Here is a 19,228-nt window from a genome sequence, read left to right on the forward strand (position 1 = left end):
AAATTCTCTGGTTGTTGTTTTTTGTTGTTGTTGTTTTTGCTGTTGTTTACTTTTAATCAGTTGTCATTAAAATGACTTATGTCTTTGGGGCTAATGCAGAGGTTTTCATTTAAAATCCTGAGCCTCTACTTCTAATACCGGACTGGTTGCTATAGAGTGAATTCCCAAGGCTCATATTTGACCTGAAACTTCCCTCCTGTGTTATATGAGTTACCAATATTTTTATAATTGCTCTTAGAATAAAACCAACATCTTCAACATGGCTGACACATGATCTGATCCCAACCTGCCTCCTTTGCTCAAATTTTCCAAAAGCAAGCATGAACGTTTTAGTCCCCAGTTGCTTTAACAAAAAGAGATCGATTACTTTTAACCAAAACATTTCTGTAAGATAGATAATACTATTTTCATTAGGCCAAACAGAGGTCTCAGAAGCTCAGTAAGACTGAAATTCCCTGAACTAGTAATGCCTCATTTTCCATTGTCACTTTTTTAACATTAGTCTGGGCACAGCCATCAGCATTCTAGAAACAGAATGGAATCAAAGATGGTTGTTGTGCTGTTTAGGTGACACGTGCAATCAAGTCGTAGCCCCGGTGGCTCTGGCTAATCACTTTGATACATTAATTTTATACTCTCTATAAAACTAGAGGCTGACACTGGAAATGGTCTTTTCCTCCTATGTATTGCGCAGTCTGGGAATACTGCTGAAATTACTTCAGTAACTGGCAAGCAAGAAAGAAGCATGAAGCCATCCAGGGATGGGTTTCTGAGAGCTTCAGGAAACCTGGGGTTGGCTGTCAACGTGTCAGCATTAGTTAATGTCACCGTTGTAATGGGAACTAACAGCATAGCAGGAATTTGAGATGATGTGTCGCCCACGTGTAGTGAGGCTATAGAAATGGAAATAAAGTCCTGCTTCTTCTGCCAAAATAATATTTCTCTCTGTCTTCCTATTTTAAAGCAAAATTATTTACTTACTAATATTTCTTTACTTATTTTTCTACAGTAATTGACAAAGATCTAGTTTTGTGTTTGTCATAGAAAATGCAGAAGGTTAATTTTTCTGTTTTCCTCAATCAATAAATAATAGACTATTTTGAGCTATTTTTCTGAATACAAAGGTACATTGCTAAGGCAAAGGGGCCAGGTAGATGTGGTATCCTTATATTCAATAACATTGAATACAGTGTGTGTGTGTGTGTGTGTGTGTGTGTACACACGTGTGTGCGTGCACGCAATATCAATGAAAATACTTGTGTCAATCAAGTATCAGAAAACTATGAATTTTCCTTAAATTTCAGGAATGCCAGTTGAATATATATCTTATCATGTTCTATTAAATTTCCTAGAACACTTTCATCCTATAGATTCCACTCTTTTCTCATTGTAGGAAATATCCTCCCCTTTCTATTATATATGCGATTTTTTTCTGTTTTATTCACTCTAGTCTCTTCTTCAGAGACATAATAATTATCTTTACTTTGTTTTCTTTGACGTGTCTCCCATATCTTCTATTTGCTTCTAATAATTCATCTCTTAATCATTTTTATTTGCATTTACTGTGATTTTCTTAGGCCTATTCTGCACATAATTGGTTTGGTTTTGCCTGTTGGTTTCGCTGTTTCTAATGTTGTCTGGTTCAGAAAGGTATTGTTTTGTTTCTCCATTTTTTGTTTTCTGACAGATTTTTAAAACTTTTCTTCTGTTGTCTTAGCATCTTACCCTTTAAACCTCATTTTTTTAAATCCATGTTCTTTTATTATTTCTTGACATCACTATGGAGTGATTACATTTGTCTTTGTAGTTTGGTGGCAAATCTTTTTCCAAAATGTGTCCATCTTCATTTTGCATAATAAGCCCTTGTCCTTATTCATTATTTATTTATTTACTTATTATTCTATATTCTTGCATTAAATATTTCTCATTTTTTCTCCTTGTGTATTAATCCTTGATTGGAGTTAATTTGGGTTTGCTGTTAGCTTCTTAATATAATAGGAATGAATTATCTTTGACCTTGCTTTGCTGTCTGATTTTTTAAACCCTGCTCTTGAGGTTGAGGGCTTGAGAACTGGATGTGTCTGTTTGTTATTCTTTATTCTGCACTAGGCATTGCCCCGCCCACTCTGATAAATACCTAATCTTATTAAACTTTTGCTACAACACACACTTCAGGATGAACAGTTCATTCCGGTTTGACTGTCTGGTACATAGACTTGTGTTTTAAGTGGTTGTCTTTTTAACTACTTACTCATTTTTATTTTGCGTTTGTTGCTTCTGTCATCTCATCTGACACTATTATACTTTGGAGATTATTCCCTGAACTTGTCTTATCTTCTGTTGGGACAAAATGGGAAAATGTTGACTTTTAGTAGTTTTCAACCAAGCATTGGGATGTAACATCCCAGCACTGAGATGTTACTTATTTGTAGTAAACATAAAGGATAGTTTGGGAACATTTAGAGTCTTTCTCCAGAATGCACTCATTTTTTTATTACATTTATTCTAGGGGTGTGATTTATTGGCTGAGAATGTACTGCAGGAAATAACAGAGTACTGATGAACAAGAGCATAAAGAAATTGGATTTTCATGCTGCTATTACTTAACAACAAGTAGTTCGGAGGCAGAGTTAGTTCATCTAAATGATGTCATGGCTGACATTTCTTCATTTTCTTGGTCTTTTACTCATGACTAGAAGATGCCATTGCAGCTCCAATAGGAAATTAGAGGAATATTTTTATGAGAAAATGAGTGGCCCAAGATAATAGACCCAGAAATATTAAACTTTTATGGTCTACTGATTAAATTTCTACATATCTGCCCAATAATTAAAAATTAAACTTGCTGTGCATAATGAGAATTCTCCAGTGTATCACCCTTAAATATGAGACATCGCTGGATATTTGATAAGAAAGAACAATGTAAAAATAATAATAATAATAATAAAGGAATTTGTTATCTCTTAAATTGGCCGGTAGCTACATGGGGTTTACTTATCCTTCCTCTTTAGCTTGTGTATAGAGAATGCAAACCCTCATTTGTATATATTGTACATTTTACAGTGAAACACCTGTTTAAAAAGAAGGAGAGTTTGGAGGCATAAAGAGAGGAAGGACAGCACTAGCACACTTTCTCAGTAGACCAGTGTTTCATGGCTGAACATAACTGGCAGTGAGACTCTAAGACGGATTAATAGCTCTTTTGCCTTCTGTGCTGGAGGAAGGTGAAGGAGAAGAGCTCTGGGTCTGGGGCCCGTCTGATTCCCACCTTAATTGCACACCAAATGTTGAAGTTTGTGACCAAACAAAATCATGGTGTTTACCATCTCCCGAGTCTCTGTACATTTCATTTCAGGTTATGTCCTCACGGATTCTGTCTCCGTGCCTAAAATATCGTTCTCAGCTTTCTCCACCTATGAAAATTGTACACAAACTTTTCAAGGTCCAGCTGTCGTGTCAACCCCTCCATGAACACTTCCTGATCTTACTTGTTACTCCTGGTTAGTTTCTCTCTTTCTACTTTGAGTTATTATTGCATTTTTAAAAGTTTCAAAATGTTTTCAGTTCTGATACATATCAGAGAGAGATTTCTCTACATTGATTACCATGCCCACTAGATTGAAAGATCCCTAAAGTAGGATCACTTTTTTTTTTTTTTTTTCCCCACTACTCCCCTGCTTCTGCCTTCCAAAGTACATTGCAAAGGACTGGGCACTTAGTAAATACTCATTTTTTTGTTAATAATAAGTTGAATTGGATGTATCTTATTCTACCAGAAATTTGATTTATATTTAAAAACACTTCTTTGGAAATAATTGAAAGAATACATAAGTATATATTATATTGAACATTTACATTAAAGGTATCCATTTAGACACTCTTAGTTACATGTGTTTTTCTTTTAAAATATGAGTAGAAGGCATAATTCCAAGTGCTTCAGTTACTGAAGAGGCTCTTTAGGAGAGTGGATGATTTCTGAGAAAAAAATGACAGTTTGATTCATCTTTTTTTGCTTGATCTCAGGGTGGCTGCGCTTTATCAAGTGGAATGGCTCGCTGAACAGGGTTTCATAGAGTTCTCCACTGACACAGAAGTCAGTGACATTATGTAGTGACTGTGTCTATAGATGATAAATAATGCCAGGCTCCATGCCACCTTTATATGTCTTTGTGGAGCAAAGACTAACCTTTAAAGCTATCTATACGTTACAATTTCCCCCTGTCTCCCGCGCTGCTAACAATAGGATGGGTCCCCTGTGTTCAGCTGAGCTAACCAAACTTTTAAAGTTCAGAGGAAAAAGATGGGGATTCTTGCTTTATTGCTGCGTCCTACGTCCCCTGTCCCCCTTTTCAAAACTTACCTGTCGTTATATCTTAGAGTTCTGTGGCTTGTCACACAGGCTGAACATTCAGTGTCCAGGTGAAGGTAAATATGATCGTTTGGAATCTTTTCCCAAACCCTTTAGATTAAATACTGCTCCACAAATTGAAGTGAGAGCAGAGGGGCTGGTAAAGCTGCTTCAGCTTAACTGCTGTTGGCATTGTTTTTCACGTGGGGCTTTGAAGGAACGTTTCTCTGTCATTTTTCAGCAGTAAAACTGCCTTGAAGTCCCATACACTTTGTAGGAATGTTTGCATGAGTTTGAGAGTCTGGATATTTTCCCTCTAAATTAACTCCTAGAAAGGGAATAAGATCAGTCGTGGGAATACTTGGTGAGGATCACAGAACACCAGATGCCATCATTATCATTTTTAAATGTTACAGGCTACTTCTGAGAGTATATGTAAATTCATAAACATGTGAATTGCGTTATCAATATAATAGGAGTATAATACATGTATACTACATTATAATAAGTAAATATTATACAATTATAATAGGTTTAATATATGTTTATATATGCTTAAGTATTTTAAAGATCTATAGAATGCATTTACATATATGCATATTGAATAAAACAAAATTTCAATATTTGTGTTGAAATTAAGTATATAGCATCAAATATGTATGATCTAAAGGTTTCATTTGTTTTGCTTTGTTTAAACAGTTGTTTGATTTGGATCCCGTAATGTAAACAACTTCTTTATTTGGCAGTTTAAAAAAAAAACACAAAAACATTTTCAGCAAAATGAATAAAATACCTGAAACTAATGTACTGCACAAAAATATAGTATCAGGCTTTGAGCAGGTTGGTTGGGGAGAAGCAGAGCAGAAAAGCTTTTACTGAGCGGGTATTGTGGTACTGGCGTAGCATCAGTGCCCTCAGGGCTTGGGAAACATTTACAAGCTCATTAGATCACTCATGGATATTTTCATGAGTTCTTTGGAAACACCTATTATGAAGTTTCTTCTTAGTACCTTTATCATTTTAATCATGATTATTATGATAAAATAATCTTTCTTTCCTCTAACATCTGTGTCCTGTCTGAATTTGCTTCTATCCGTTGACAATGTGTTTATCATGATATTCTGTACACCTTACAAATTGTTTTGAAAACCAGACATCTAGTATAGGATACTAGGAATGGAGAGAAATAGTTTTAATGTCTAAAATGGCGTTTTTCCCCCTAGGTCTTAAATTTCGGGTTTTGAGTTGATCGAGTCAGGAGTTGCTTGTATTAGTCCCTCAACACCTGCCATATAGAAGTGTTTAGTGTTTGCGGAGGAAGAAAACATAATGCTACATCTTGAATTATTTTCATAATTTTTCAAATGCAGTATTCCTGACGATGAAAAATTATCAAATGAGAAGCAAGAACATATGAGCCACCAAAAGAAACAATAATACCTAATGAAACATTTCCAGAGAGACTCTAAATATTTGAATTATTGGACAGAGACTTTAAGTGTATTTGCTCTGTTCACAGAAATAAAATATAATTTTGACAGGGAATTGGAAAAAGAAAACCAAAAAAAGGGGGCAAACGTATTTGAAAAGAAAGAAATAAAGTAATTCCAAAACTAAAAACATAAAAAAATAAAAGCTCAAAGGAAACCACTAGTATCAGTAAGCATATCCAGTACCTAGATTTTAGTTTCTAATATTCTCCAGTAAAAGGAACCAAGGCACCATAAAGAAACAGCTGTTCTAGGACCATGGCAGGAAATATGCAAGATGATCCTAGAGCATCTTGTGGTACTAGGAAATAAGGAGGTAAAAAGCAGGCAAAACATTGGTGATGGTATGTGAAAGAAATGCAGAAGACAAATGAAAGAGGTACCACTGACCAAAACTGGAACAAGTTGAGCTAGGAAAAAAATGCTGTTTGATTAAAATCCTATGTATAACATAAATACTTATGAATCCATACTGATATAACCATACCATTGACCAAATAAATAAATAGAGGAATAGAGATATATTTCCTATGTGAAATTCTAAATAATTGATGTAGATACTCTGCCCTGAAGGAAGAGAATACTTCTTTAATATTTTCAATTTAGGCTTCAAATAGTGACTTCCTTCCACAAAGAAAAGCCTGAACAGTGGTAAAAAGAGTAAGTTTGTAGTGGAGAAACCTGACAAACACTATTTCAGGCAGGTGGTCAATGTTAAGAGAATAGAAATAAGAGTACCAGTCATAAATCATGTTAATAGTGTGTACTCTTGATATAATGAAAAGAAAATGGCACTTTAGCTGTGTGAGATTCCTCCCTAAAAACTTTAGTCCCATTATAATTATGAAAAATTCCAGATATCAGATGAATTTCACAGCAGCATCCTGTAATATATCTGACTGATATCTTCAAAACTGTCAAAGTCATTAAAAAAAAAAACAAAAAAAAATAAATAAAACAAGAAAAATCTGAGAAACTGTCACAGCCAAGAGTAACCTAAGAATATAAAATGATTCAATGTAATGTCATGTCCTGCATGGTATCCTAGAATGGAAAACAACATTGGATAAAAACTAAGAATGTCTGGATAAACAATAGACTTAATAGAAATGTATCGATATTGGTTTTCTTAATTGTAAGAAATGTATCATGTTAACACAAAATGCTAATAAAAGGGAAGCTCTGTAAATATAAAACTATCCAAACAAATCAAGTCTATTGATTTTTTTCCCCTAAAATATCAGTGGATAAAGGTAATAACAGATTCATATGTCTGAAAAGAGAATAAGGGACCTAGTAGACAGAGTTGAAGAAACTGTCCAAGATAAAACATAGAGAAACAAAGCGTGAAAAATACAGAGGAGGAGGGAAGGACATAGAGGCCACAGAAAGATGTCTAAACATAAATCTAAGTGTATTCCCAGGGGAAAAGTAGAGAGAATAGAAATAAAACCTATGAATAATGAGAAATAGTTAAGAGTGTTTTAAGCTTGTTATACAATATCAAGGCACAGATTTAAAAATTATGATTAACCCAAGTCACTTTCAATATAAAGGATGTTACACCACAGAAAATTCCAGTAAAGTTGCTGAAAGGCAATAAAAAATAATAGTAATATTGGGAAGAGCAGATAACAGGCATACTATTTTGAAAGCAGTGATAGACTGAGCAGACTTCCTAGCAAAAATAATAGAAATAAAAAGCAATGTATTAATATCTTCTAAGTGTTTAAAAAAATGATTATCACTCTAGGATTTTATATCAAATTAAAAGTATTGTAAGACTATAAGCAAAATACAGATATCCTTTACAACACACACTAAGAAAATGTATACCAAGAGTCCTCTTAAAGCAACTGTTAAACTGTATTCCTCAGGCAAAAGAAATGTGATCCCAGATGAAAGAAAGTAATGAAAATCGTAAAAATCAAAGTAAATAAAAAGAGTAATCCAAAATTCTTAGTGCCTTTTAAGCTATTGAAACTAAACCTCGCTGCACTTAAACAAGTGGGCCACGTTGGTGTGTGTGTCACCTTGGGATTTAACAATAGCTGTTAAGTGAGAGATACAGTCCTTGGAGATCGCCAAAAAGATGAGCTAATATTTGACTTTTGTAGGTGAAGATTTCATATTGATTCTGACATGTTTGATGTTTGGGCGTTGGCAGCCTTTAGACTTTATCCTTTCTTAGGTAAGGAAACCCCTACACCCTTTTATCATAGATTCCCTCTGCGCTGGAAGGAAGTTTGAGCTCCACAGTTCTAACCTGCACATGTGAAGCCTTCTCTAGCCCCATCACCTGGCCATGTTCATGTCCAATTGGTTTTAAATATGGCCACCTCACTTCGTTCTTTTTCAAATATCTTTTTCAACATAAGTTGTTGTAGTCCTTAAAAAGGGAATTTTGTTATTTTAAAGAAATGATAGTTCTAAGGCTATGTAGTTGGACCATAACTGTGTATGCATGTGTGTTAGTATGTGTATGCATGCTAGATTAGTGCGATTATACCAAATACATGAGAAAAGATCTGCAGAAGAATTATAAACGGCTGAAATCAAACAGATGAGTAATGTTCCAATTCTGAGATATAATAACTAATATAGTGTAAATAACATTATCTTTTACTTTTTAGTTTAGATGTGCCGTATCATTAGAAATGGAAAAGCCACGCAAATATAAGCCATAGAAAGATTGTGTTTGGTACGTGTGTGTGTGTGTGTGTGTTCAAATGACTATTTGAAATAAGTTGGAAAAGTTCAAATCATTGAGGGACATCATTTTATACTAAAAACAATATACATTATTAAATATAATTATGGAAGCTTGAATATCTCTTTGTTCTCTAAATATTCTACCCAGAGGAAAGTTGGGGGCCTGTCTCAGCTCTAACAATAGGTATACTGTACCAGCAACTGCTTTATGTGCACCCATATGTGAGGAACTGTCAAAACCATCAACCCTTGAAAAATTTTACTCCTACTCATCCTATTATTCTGTTTAATCCTTTGTTTTAACTATTTTTATTCTTACTACAGTAATAAATGCACATAGTTTAAAAAGTCAACTCGTACTACAAGGCTATAATAAAATAGTAGAACTTTGTCGCCTCACTGATGGCATTCTCAGTCTGACTCCTGACAAATGTTTCATTTTTTTAAAAGTTTTGTTTATTTCCATATATGGAGATTATATACTTTTCTGCTACTTTTTGAAATACCAACTTCAGGTAGCATCTCATTTTATGAAAGATAAATAATTATCACTCTTAATTACTATTCTTGTTCTCTTCCTCCATCCTTTTAAATTAATGTTATGATTTTTTATTAAATCAATTTTCCCAAATCATGATAAACTATCTAAATGTTGTGTTTACCACAATTGCATTTCCTTTCTTCTCTTCCTTTAGGTGATAATTGCTTTTTAAAAAGCCATGTATTTTCACATGTTTCTATCATTTAATTTCTTACACTTACAACAGCTACAGAGCTGTGATGCTAAGAATTCTCTTAACTCCACACTGGATTTCTCTTTGCCATTCAGCTATATGCTGGATCCGAGGCCTTTTCATTTTTTTCAAATTTAATTTATCACCCTTGGGAAACATATATTCTAGTTACTTTTTGAGATGAGGTGTGAGGTAGGTAGTAGTTTAAACAGTCTCCGATCACTTTGAAAATTCTTTTTTCCTATGTTCTTTACTCATAGTTTGTCAAATTTCAAACTTTTTGTTGAAATTATTTTCCTTAAAATTTTGATGGCTTTATTTCATTGTCTTCAACCTTCCAGTGTTGGTGAATTCTAATGTTATTTATATACAAGTTTCTTTCTAATTTACTTGTTTCACTCTTTTTTAACAACTTTCTTCATCCCTGGTATTCTAAAATTTCAGTAAAGTGCATTTTATGGGCATGTTTTAATTCATTTTTGTCTATGTTTTGGTAAGTTACTTCATTCAATTCCAAAAAATATTTTTTCATTATATCTTGAGTAATTTTCTCACCTTCATTTATTTTTTTGTCTGGGTTGTTATTAACTGTGTATTAAACTACTTAGATTGATTCTCTTAACTTTTCCCTTATTTTATCCATTAACTGTCCTTTTGGTGTCACATTTTCTTGGAGGTGTTTTTAATTGTTCCTTCTAATATTTCCATAATGTGCCTTCTAATGAAATGCAATACCCAGTATTGGACAATAAAAAGTTTATTTTACATTTTGACCTCATCCTAAAAGGGAGATTGATAACAATTTGATAATTGCCTTTTAACCACTTTTAAATTTTGATACAAAATTCCTACATTTTGAGGATTTGTAATGAAAAATTATTAAGATACAGATGAATACAATCAATGAACAGATTGTTAAAAATTTATTTTAATGAAATAGAATCTTGATCTTTATCCCTTTTAGGAGATTATACATCTGAAAAAATCTTAACATCTTAACAAGAATCTTATTGGGGAGCCATATAGATTTATATGTTTAGATCACTTTTATATGCATCATTATTGCATTTGAAAATAAACAAAATTAGCAATTAACTCCTAATAGTGAACCAAATGAATACTATTCTTCAATTTTTATGTGTTTTGTCTTTTTTAATTATTGAATGTTGACTATTGTTTCTCTCCCACCTCTCTAACATTTCTTGTTGTGTTGCCCTGTAATTTGTCTCTTTATATCCCAAATATACAGATAGTCCTGAGTGTCTCGGCCTCAGCACCCTGTTCTTGCTCTCACCTCTCCCTGGATACTTGCATTGACTTTGTATGTATGACCACTGTTGATACTGACGACAACTAAATCTTATGAAAAACATAGCCCTCGCTCTTGAACTATAAATATCCATATCCAATTGTCTATTGAAATGGACCGCAGGGATCTCAAACTCAGTACATCTGAAAAGTAACCCAGTTTTACACTTTACAAATCTACTCCAGTCACAGAAGTTCAACTCTCTACTAATGGCCTCATGATATCATCAATAGCCTAAACTTGAAAATAGGTTTTAATCCAAAAGCACAATCTCCTAATTTTCCACATTCCCTTATTCACTTACTTTGTTGATATTACTCCTCATATATTCTTTAATTCAGTTCTATCTGCTCTGTCTGCAATGGCACTACCTCTGGATAAGAACCTCAAGTTGTATGCCTCTATCATTGTCTATGAATAGTCTCAGTCTTCCTTTCATGATGGTAACCAAATAATCTATCTAGAGTATAAATCTTATTGTGTCGCAGCCATACCCAGGCCCAGCCTAACACCTTCAGGATGAAGATGTCTTTGGCATTTCTTTTGCTGGCATACAGAGTCCTCCAGGGTGTAGATCCAGGCATAACTTATGCCTCCTCATTCCGTGCACCTTATGCTACATGTGAACTGAATTACAAGGAGTTACGTTAATGCGCTCTGTTCTGTTACTAAGCTTTTCCTTTTCCATGACACAGTGCCTTTTCTCCTTATCTAAACAGCAAAGTCATCATAGGAAAGGGAAGCCTGTTCCCTGAAGCCATCTCCCCGTCCTTCCCGTCAGGTTTCACTTCTTTGCCTCCCTTATGTACTGCCTGTGTATTATTCATTTAGCATTTATCACAGCTGTGCCGTGCATAGTGGTTCCCCGGCATTTGCTCCCCAGAACTTAGTGCTGTGTGTGCTGTACAGAACTATCTCATTTATAGTTTCTTAACATATGAATGGGTAACTCTACTGGGTCATTTTTTTTTTTAATAAAATAAGCCAGTCAAATAGTCAGTCTCTGAGATCTAATCAGGACCACTTCTTTGGGGGTGAAAGCTAAAGCAAATGTTTAAGTTGACGGAAGTAGTTTACTAAATAAAATCAGGATTCTCTTTAGAAAAAGGAAAGGTGATGAAGAGACTGGTGAGAAGACAACTAGCATCACCGGGCACAGTGGTGTTATTTTGGTGATGGTATCTAATTGATGCTGAATACTGAATGTCTACGACATTGAAATTATAAGCAAAGTGAGACACCTCTTTCATCATATACATATACATTTGCAAGTGCATATATTATACACTTCTATTAGGTGTTCCTGTATTACAATGCATTATGACGCATAAAAATATTGTTTTTGTTCACATTTATGTCAGCTGTTTCCCACGACTAGAGAAAATAGACTTCTAAATAAAAAGAATGAGAGGAGCAGGGAGGCGACAGCATGCTGGTGATGATTCAGTAGCTGAGCCAGCTGATGCTCGGCTATTCAGCAAGAGAACAACTCTTGAAGAGGGTTGTGAATTAGGCTGGCTGACACTCAACAATTCTAGGAAAAAAAATAAAAAACGAAACCAAACAACAACAACAAAAAAACACAAAACAAAAAAACAAATTTAGCCAAGAGGAAGTAAAGGCCTGAGCACTGTTAAAGACTTAATGAAACAGATGGCCCATTGTTTCGCAATGGGGCCACTACAATCAAGTCTGTTTTTAACCCGTTTTAAAGACTCCTGTATTGATATTTCAAAAAGGAGACTCTAATCCTGGAGAATTTATCAAGCAACAACATTTTTGTCCCGAACAGCTGAGTGATGGTGATGAGCTGAACTCTGTTTAGCAGAATGAATTTGCTAGAGGCTCTGTATTTATTTTTTTTTTAGTTTGAGATACATTTATTGGATAGATTTCTTGATGATAAAATGGAAGAGCAGAGTGGGAAAACCTAACATTAACTATTGGTCAGCAATGTTCATGTTTGTAAAATTGAGAACTGCAAATGATGAGATTTTAATAACAGAATAAAACAAGATTATTCATTGACACATCGTTTTATAATGTATTTGTCATATAGGAACTAGAAGAGTCTTTGACTAGACCAAATTCCGACTTACACTCCATTCACAGGGAAGAGATGTATTCCTCAGTTTGGATAAAAAAATAAGGTTGACCTTTGCTTGCTGCCATTGGAAACAATATTGAAAGCTCATTTCTGCTCCAGAACACTCTCGTTATGTTTCCAAACTTTCGTTTCACCTGCCTGACATTTTAATTGTTTTTAAAACCAGTATTGTAATACTTAAATCATCTACTGCTGAATTATTGCTATTAAATATTCTTATTATTTATTTATTCAGCCTTATTTTTATCTGAAGTGGGTGGTAGAATCAAGCATTACCTCCTGCCTTTGCCATAAATGCCGGCTGCAAATTTTTTCTCTATTACTACAAAAACACAGTTGATTATTTGTCACCTTATTGAAAAGGAACAGTGTCTTTAGGATGTGGGGTACTGACGTGGGATTATTTCCCTACTCACACTGTTCTATCTCTCTCTTTTCCTTATCCAGCATTTTCTGAAGGGGCCATCTATACTCATTGTCTGCTCTTTCACAAGTGCCATTCTTTATTTGGATCTATTTTGATTTTGTCTCAGCCACTGTTTTAAATTTGTCTTACTTAGTTCTTCAATTTATTTAATTGCCAAAAACAAATGTTTCTTTTCAGACCTCATCCTGCTTGAAATCTCTGCTGCATTTCTATTTGTCCTTGGTTTTTATGTCTTTTCAAGTAGGAAGTACTGTGGCCCCATTTGAAGGTTCAGTTCCTCACCTTCCCTGAGCCAGCCAGTTACTTCCAGAGCAGCGTGCTTCATCCTCAGCTTCAGCTCTCCAGTCTTCGAGGTCTGGCTTTGCTGCTTGTGGGTGTTTTTTGAGTGAGTGCTAAGCAGGATTACTTAGCATGTACTTACCATGTTCTAATGTTTTGAAATGTTTAGTCTGAGAGGCTGAGATCTCCATCCACTTCCCCTGATTGGCAGCTGTTGGGATTAAGATTCTAAATTTAACTTTTATGATCCTTTATTTTGATCTACATAGGAATCACTTTGGGGTCATTGTTTAAAATACACATTTGGGAACCCTTTGTGAATTGGGAGACTGAAAGTGACAAGGCCAATAAATATACCTTTTAACATGTATCTTCATGTGATTGTGATTTTCCTGTCTTGGAAGCTACTCAGAAAACAAACAAGCTAGTGATAACTGAGATACTTTCTAAAACTGTGGCACTTGTAATTGCTTGATATTAAGCATTACCTACCATCTTTACTTCTTGCTGCTACTGCCCATTTGAAAGCATGCACATTCTCATGTTCAAGCATGCCTAAATCAAGTTTGCTGTCATTTGGCTAACTTTTTGTCCTGTCTGATTGCACTGTGTGAAATATTTGAGCTGGAGGTTGTCTGACTATGAGTGGTTTTCACAAAGATATTTATTAAACGTCATGACAAAATGTCAAGAGGTGACAGTATTAGGGTTAGTTGGGTGACTCAATAATGTTACCAAGGACCCGAGTTCTCCATCTATTTTTGCTATTTCATCATAGATATGTTGATATTCATCTTCAGGGTTATACAAGACAAAAAGTCACACACAGTTAAAACACCTGTCATAGCTTTGAACATAATGTCCTCAAACAATTATGTCCAAAGGCAGGAAAGAGGGCAGCACCCTCTTTATCATGTTCCTCTATCCTTTTATCTGGGATAATTCTTTTTTTATTTTTTAAGTTCATTCCAGTGGGCTTTTTCATATGAGTGAATGTCCGAAAGCCTTCTACATGCTCACCACAACTTAATCACTGTGGGGATATCAGGAATCATGCTATACCAGAGGCTGCAGGGGGACCCCTTACTCCCTGAGCAGAAGGCTCCACAAATGCAAAAATATATTAGTATTCTATTCTATTCTTCTAACTGTTTTGTCAGAGTAAATAAATAACCCTGTAAAACAAAAATTTGTAAGAGCTTACAATGAGGTGGTCTCTATTTTCTAAGGGTCAATTTTCAAAGAAAAAGCAGGTGATATTTCCACAAATATAGTAATTTATCTCACTTAATAACTATAGCATCTCTGAGTTGGGTGTTGTGGACTCTAGGAGTAGAGAGGAAGAGAGGAGAGATTTTTACTGTGGGAATTCAGAAATGTGTTGAGGAAAGTGGGTAGAAGATTAGATGTAAGTATGGTTTAGATAAAGAAAATGAAGAGTTGGGTTATTGCAGGTGGGTGGGGCAGGATACGTAAAAGCGTGGCTTTAGAGAGAAATACAGGTTAAGAGCGAAAGAAAGTAAGCCCTCTTCATCAAACGCTGATACTTCTTGTTTGGCCAGAAATGCAGTATTAAAAAACCTGAAAAAGGGACAAGCTTTTATGATGCAGGAAAGGAGAATGATCTTTAATCCACAGGGAGAAGACATCACAAATTTCTAAAAAATCAGGATAATTGTGGTTCAACCATATGCCTGCTGTTTGCCCACGGATTACGTCATTTAATCATTATAATAATCCCAAGAGACACACATCATTTTTATTTTACAGATGAGAGAAAGCCAATATTACAGAAATAAAATAGTACTTCCCAGTTACGCTGAAATAGATCTGAAATTCCTTCTATCCTATGTTTTAAATTGTCTTCTCTCTCTGCCTTAATGAGATAACAGTGTGTAGAATGATTGGAGAGGGAAGAGACTAACAGAGGAGCCGTGACACTAACTCAGAAGGTGTTGAAATAGCCTAGGTTAGAGGTGAGGAGAGTTTTAACACAAGCTAAGGAGTGAGCATAAGGAAATTGTATATCTGTTGTTCCTAGACATTAAGTTTGGTTTTGAATAATATTGGAAAATATTGGAGATAAGAAATATTAGATTTAGTTTCAATCCGATGAGAAATGTACAAGATAATTAACCCTGATATTAAACTCATTTAAAATTGTTGAATTGATCTGCTATCTATCTCAGTCACATAAAACACAATATTAGGTAGAATTTCATATTAAAGAGTAATAAAAATATGTAATCACTGGATTTCCTTTCTGTGGCTCACACACTGGAACTGTAGTCCAATTTTCTCATAAATAATATTCTAGTATATTTTTTTCTATCATCAGCAATGTGCTAACATCAATAAGCAGTTTATTTCAAACGCTTCTTTCATCCAAAGAACTCAAAGTTATCATAAACCTTAGATATATGTAAAAGTATGTGAAGGTTAGATTAATTTATCACGGGTAATAGTGTTAACTAACAACATACCGACTGATCAGACCATTTGAAGCACAGGACTAACATAAGCGTTGCTGAAACAGAATGCTGATAGAGAATTTGATTTTATAATGTCACTTTTTTATTGTTCACACAGTCTTATAAACCCATTTCTCAATTAGCATGGAATTCTAAAAGACAAAACAAAACAAAACAACAAAAAAATCACATGCCAAGCATTAGAGCCAGATTTTTCTCGGCAGCCAATGAAATGTTAGCTTTGGGCGCCCTGTTTTCACATCCACTTCCACGGCCCTGGGAGGTATCCTAAATGTGTTCACAAGTTAATAGGCAAATCCTACCCAAGTCTACAGAAGTATGTGGGAGATGAAACTCCCTTGATACTAATTCCTGGGCAAATGCGTTGACATTTTGGGCCCTATTTTGGAAAAAGACGTTTATATGCTTCACTTGTGTCATTAGCAGTAATATATTCCAGCCAAAAATATCCATCATTTCCTCAAAGAACAATTTCAGAGAGCAATATACTGGGAGATAAAGCAAAAGAATTAATTTCCCAATGTAGTTGGAAAATATTTTCCTTCTTGAAAAAATAATTTTAAGCTCTGTATGTTCTATTGTTGAACTCTTTAATTTTGAAGTAAAAGCAATGTCAGAGAAAATATTGTGGTTCTTTTCTTCAGCTTAACTATATATCTGTGAATTGTCAATTTCCAACCTAATACAAATTTTATAGAAACAGGAGGAACAAGACAGACTGAAGAATCAAGACCTATGTTCTACTGTATGGGAAAAATCAATAATACTAGATAGTTTATAATCCTGTCCACATGGACATTGTACCTGTGAAATCAAGAAAAGAGAGAGCACTAGATGTTGCTACCCTTCCCACATGCTCCATAAATTGGGCAAAAGATCTTTCTCTTCCTCATCAAAGGTGACTGGACTAAGGAGAGACACCTGCAGGGAATCAGGAATATTCATGACATGTAAGGAAAGGATCGACAATTTGAACCAGGAGACATAGAAATTACAAACAGCACCTGATGGGCAAAGAAAACCTAGAACTGTACTGTTCAGTAGAACTTTCTGGGATGATGGAAATATGGCTATCAAATAATTGAATGGTGACTAGTAAGACAGAATAACTTGATTTTTGTTTTATTAAATTTAATTAATTTGAATTTAAATTGCCATATTTGGATAATGGCTACCTTATTACACTAGATGGCTAATGGCTATCTGTTTCAAAGATCGGGAAGGTCATGGTAGTTGTTAGGATGCGTAGCTCTTGGGCTAGGTATAGATTCAATAAAGGGGGCCAATTGAAAGAGAATACTGTTGATGTGAGAAAACACACACACACACACACACACACACACACACACACACACACACAGAGAGAGAGAGAGACGAGATGAAGCATGTGGTCCTAGAGAGGCAAAGAACATAATCTTGGCTCCTGATTTTAATTTCAGTGTGCATGGGACCCAGCTCTTCTTTGCCCTATCATTCACTTTGGTAAGAAATCTGTTCTCTCCCAGTAAACTCCATTTATATTTTGAATTCATTTATGTGAATGACTTTCCAACGAACTTGACTTGGAGAAAGAACCATCCAACAAATGGTGAACTGTCTCCAGAATTCCAGAGGCCCACAGAAGCAATCCAGCCCGCCATTCCCTCTGTAGGTCTATGGAGTTACTGCTTTACGTCTAGGATGATGTCATAGATAGAGCTTGAGTCCACCTGTTGTGCAGATCTGGGCTGGTATCTCAGCTCATTCACTAAGTTGTGTGAATTTGGGCAAACAGTTCAGTGTGTGTTAACATCACTTTGTCATCTCTAAAATGGGATGGAGAACAGTCTGTAACAGCACCAGCTTCACAGAGATGGGGATATTAGATCCAGTGATGCACATGTGTATACAGAATGTGTGACTATCACACAGTGACTAGTTGACTTTCTCCCTTTCACCCATTGCCCATGTCCAAAGCCTGACGGGCTAAGCTGATATATGGGCCTGCCATGTTAAGGTGAGATCACTGGTCACAGTTCTTTCCACACATACTGTCATCTTTGTGAGAGGGAAGGGAAAAGGGTAATTTTTAACTTTTATTGTAGAAAATGACTTAAAATCTGGAAGCTGTGTATAAAAATCTTCACATAGACTGTGTTTTGTTTCCTAATTAATAGTAAAAGTCAATACCGCTGAAACACTGAGGCAAGGTATAATTAAGTTTAAATTATCTGGAAGGTTGCACAGCCATCTCAAAAATATGTCCATTGATGATGCATTGCTATTTCCTCACCTAAACTTTGGTGAAACTAAATAAATAAATTCATGAGAGAGAAATATCCATATAAAGGAACATATCTTCCTTGGGCAAGATACCATCTCTCTGAAAATGAAAAGAATCACATTAGAAATTATAATGTATTACTTTCATTCCAATCTTAAGCATGTTTGAAACAACAACAAAAAAAAATCCAATTTCTACACAAATGTTCTCTAGGCTATCATTTGCATACAATTGCAATGTATATGTGATATGTATAAAAATAAATGTTTGTCAAGATGGGAAATGGAAGTTCTAAATATATTCATGTTTATGCATTGGTCATATTATCAATTAGATGAATAAAATGCAGTATTTACATCTTTTAAAAGTTTTAGATAAGTAATCTACACTCACAATCAGTTATTTTAACAACTATAGCCTAGTGTGGCTGGGACTGAAACTATTACTTTTATTCAAGACACTACTACTTCATCTTGATATGAAACATGGGGTTGGGTGCATTAATGTGTGTTTAATTTAATAGAAGCATTTCTGTATTTATTTGTTAAATGAATTTTAATTTTTTCATACATCCAGAGGCTAATCAGATCATAATTAAAAAAGCAAACTATCCATTATTTTTAATTGACATAAAAACATCACAGCTTATATTGCATGTAGACTTGCATCTAGGCCTAAAATAACAGACTTAAGTGAAAAGCATGTATCTAACAGTCACTTACACATCTCCCAGGCATCTCAAAATCTGTGTGATCTAATGATTATTTTTTTCCTAGACTTCTTCCTCCACTCTCTATTATTCTTTAGCTACATAATAAGGTGTGGTCATTTCTCCCCTAGGAGAGGAAGTAGGAATCATCTTCAAATTCTTTCTTTTACCTGTAACTTCTCTGCCTCAAATCTATAATCAACCCGTCTATTCTCTTTTAAATGTCTGTCACCTTGCTTCCTCTTCACCATCGCCTCTCCTCTTTTCTAGATAAGGCTCTCACCATATCTTACTTTGAATATTAAAATAATCACTCTGATCTGTTCTTCACATGGCAACTAGAAGGACTTTTGTAAAA

The sequence above is a fragment of the Rhinolophus ferrumequinum genome, chromosome 18, assembly GCF_004115265.2.
Source record: "Rhinolophus ferrumequinum isolate MPI-CBG mRhiFer1 chromosome 18, mRhiFer1_v1.p, whole genome shotgun sequence".
Taxonomy (NCBI): domain Eukaryota; kingdom Metazoa; phylum Chordata; class Mammalia; order Chiroptera; family Rhinolophidae; genus Rhinolophus; species Rhinolophus ferrumequinum.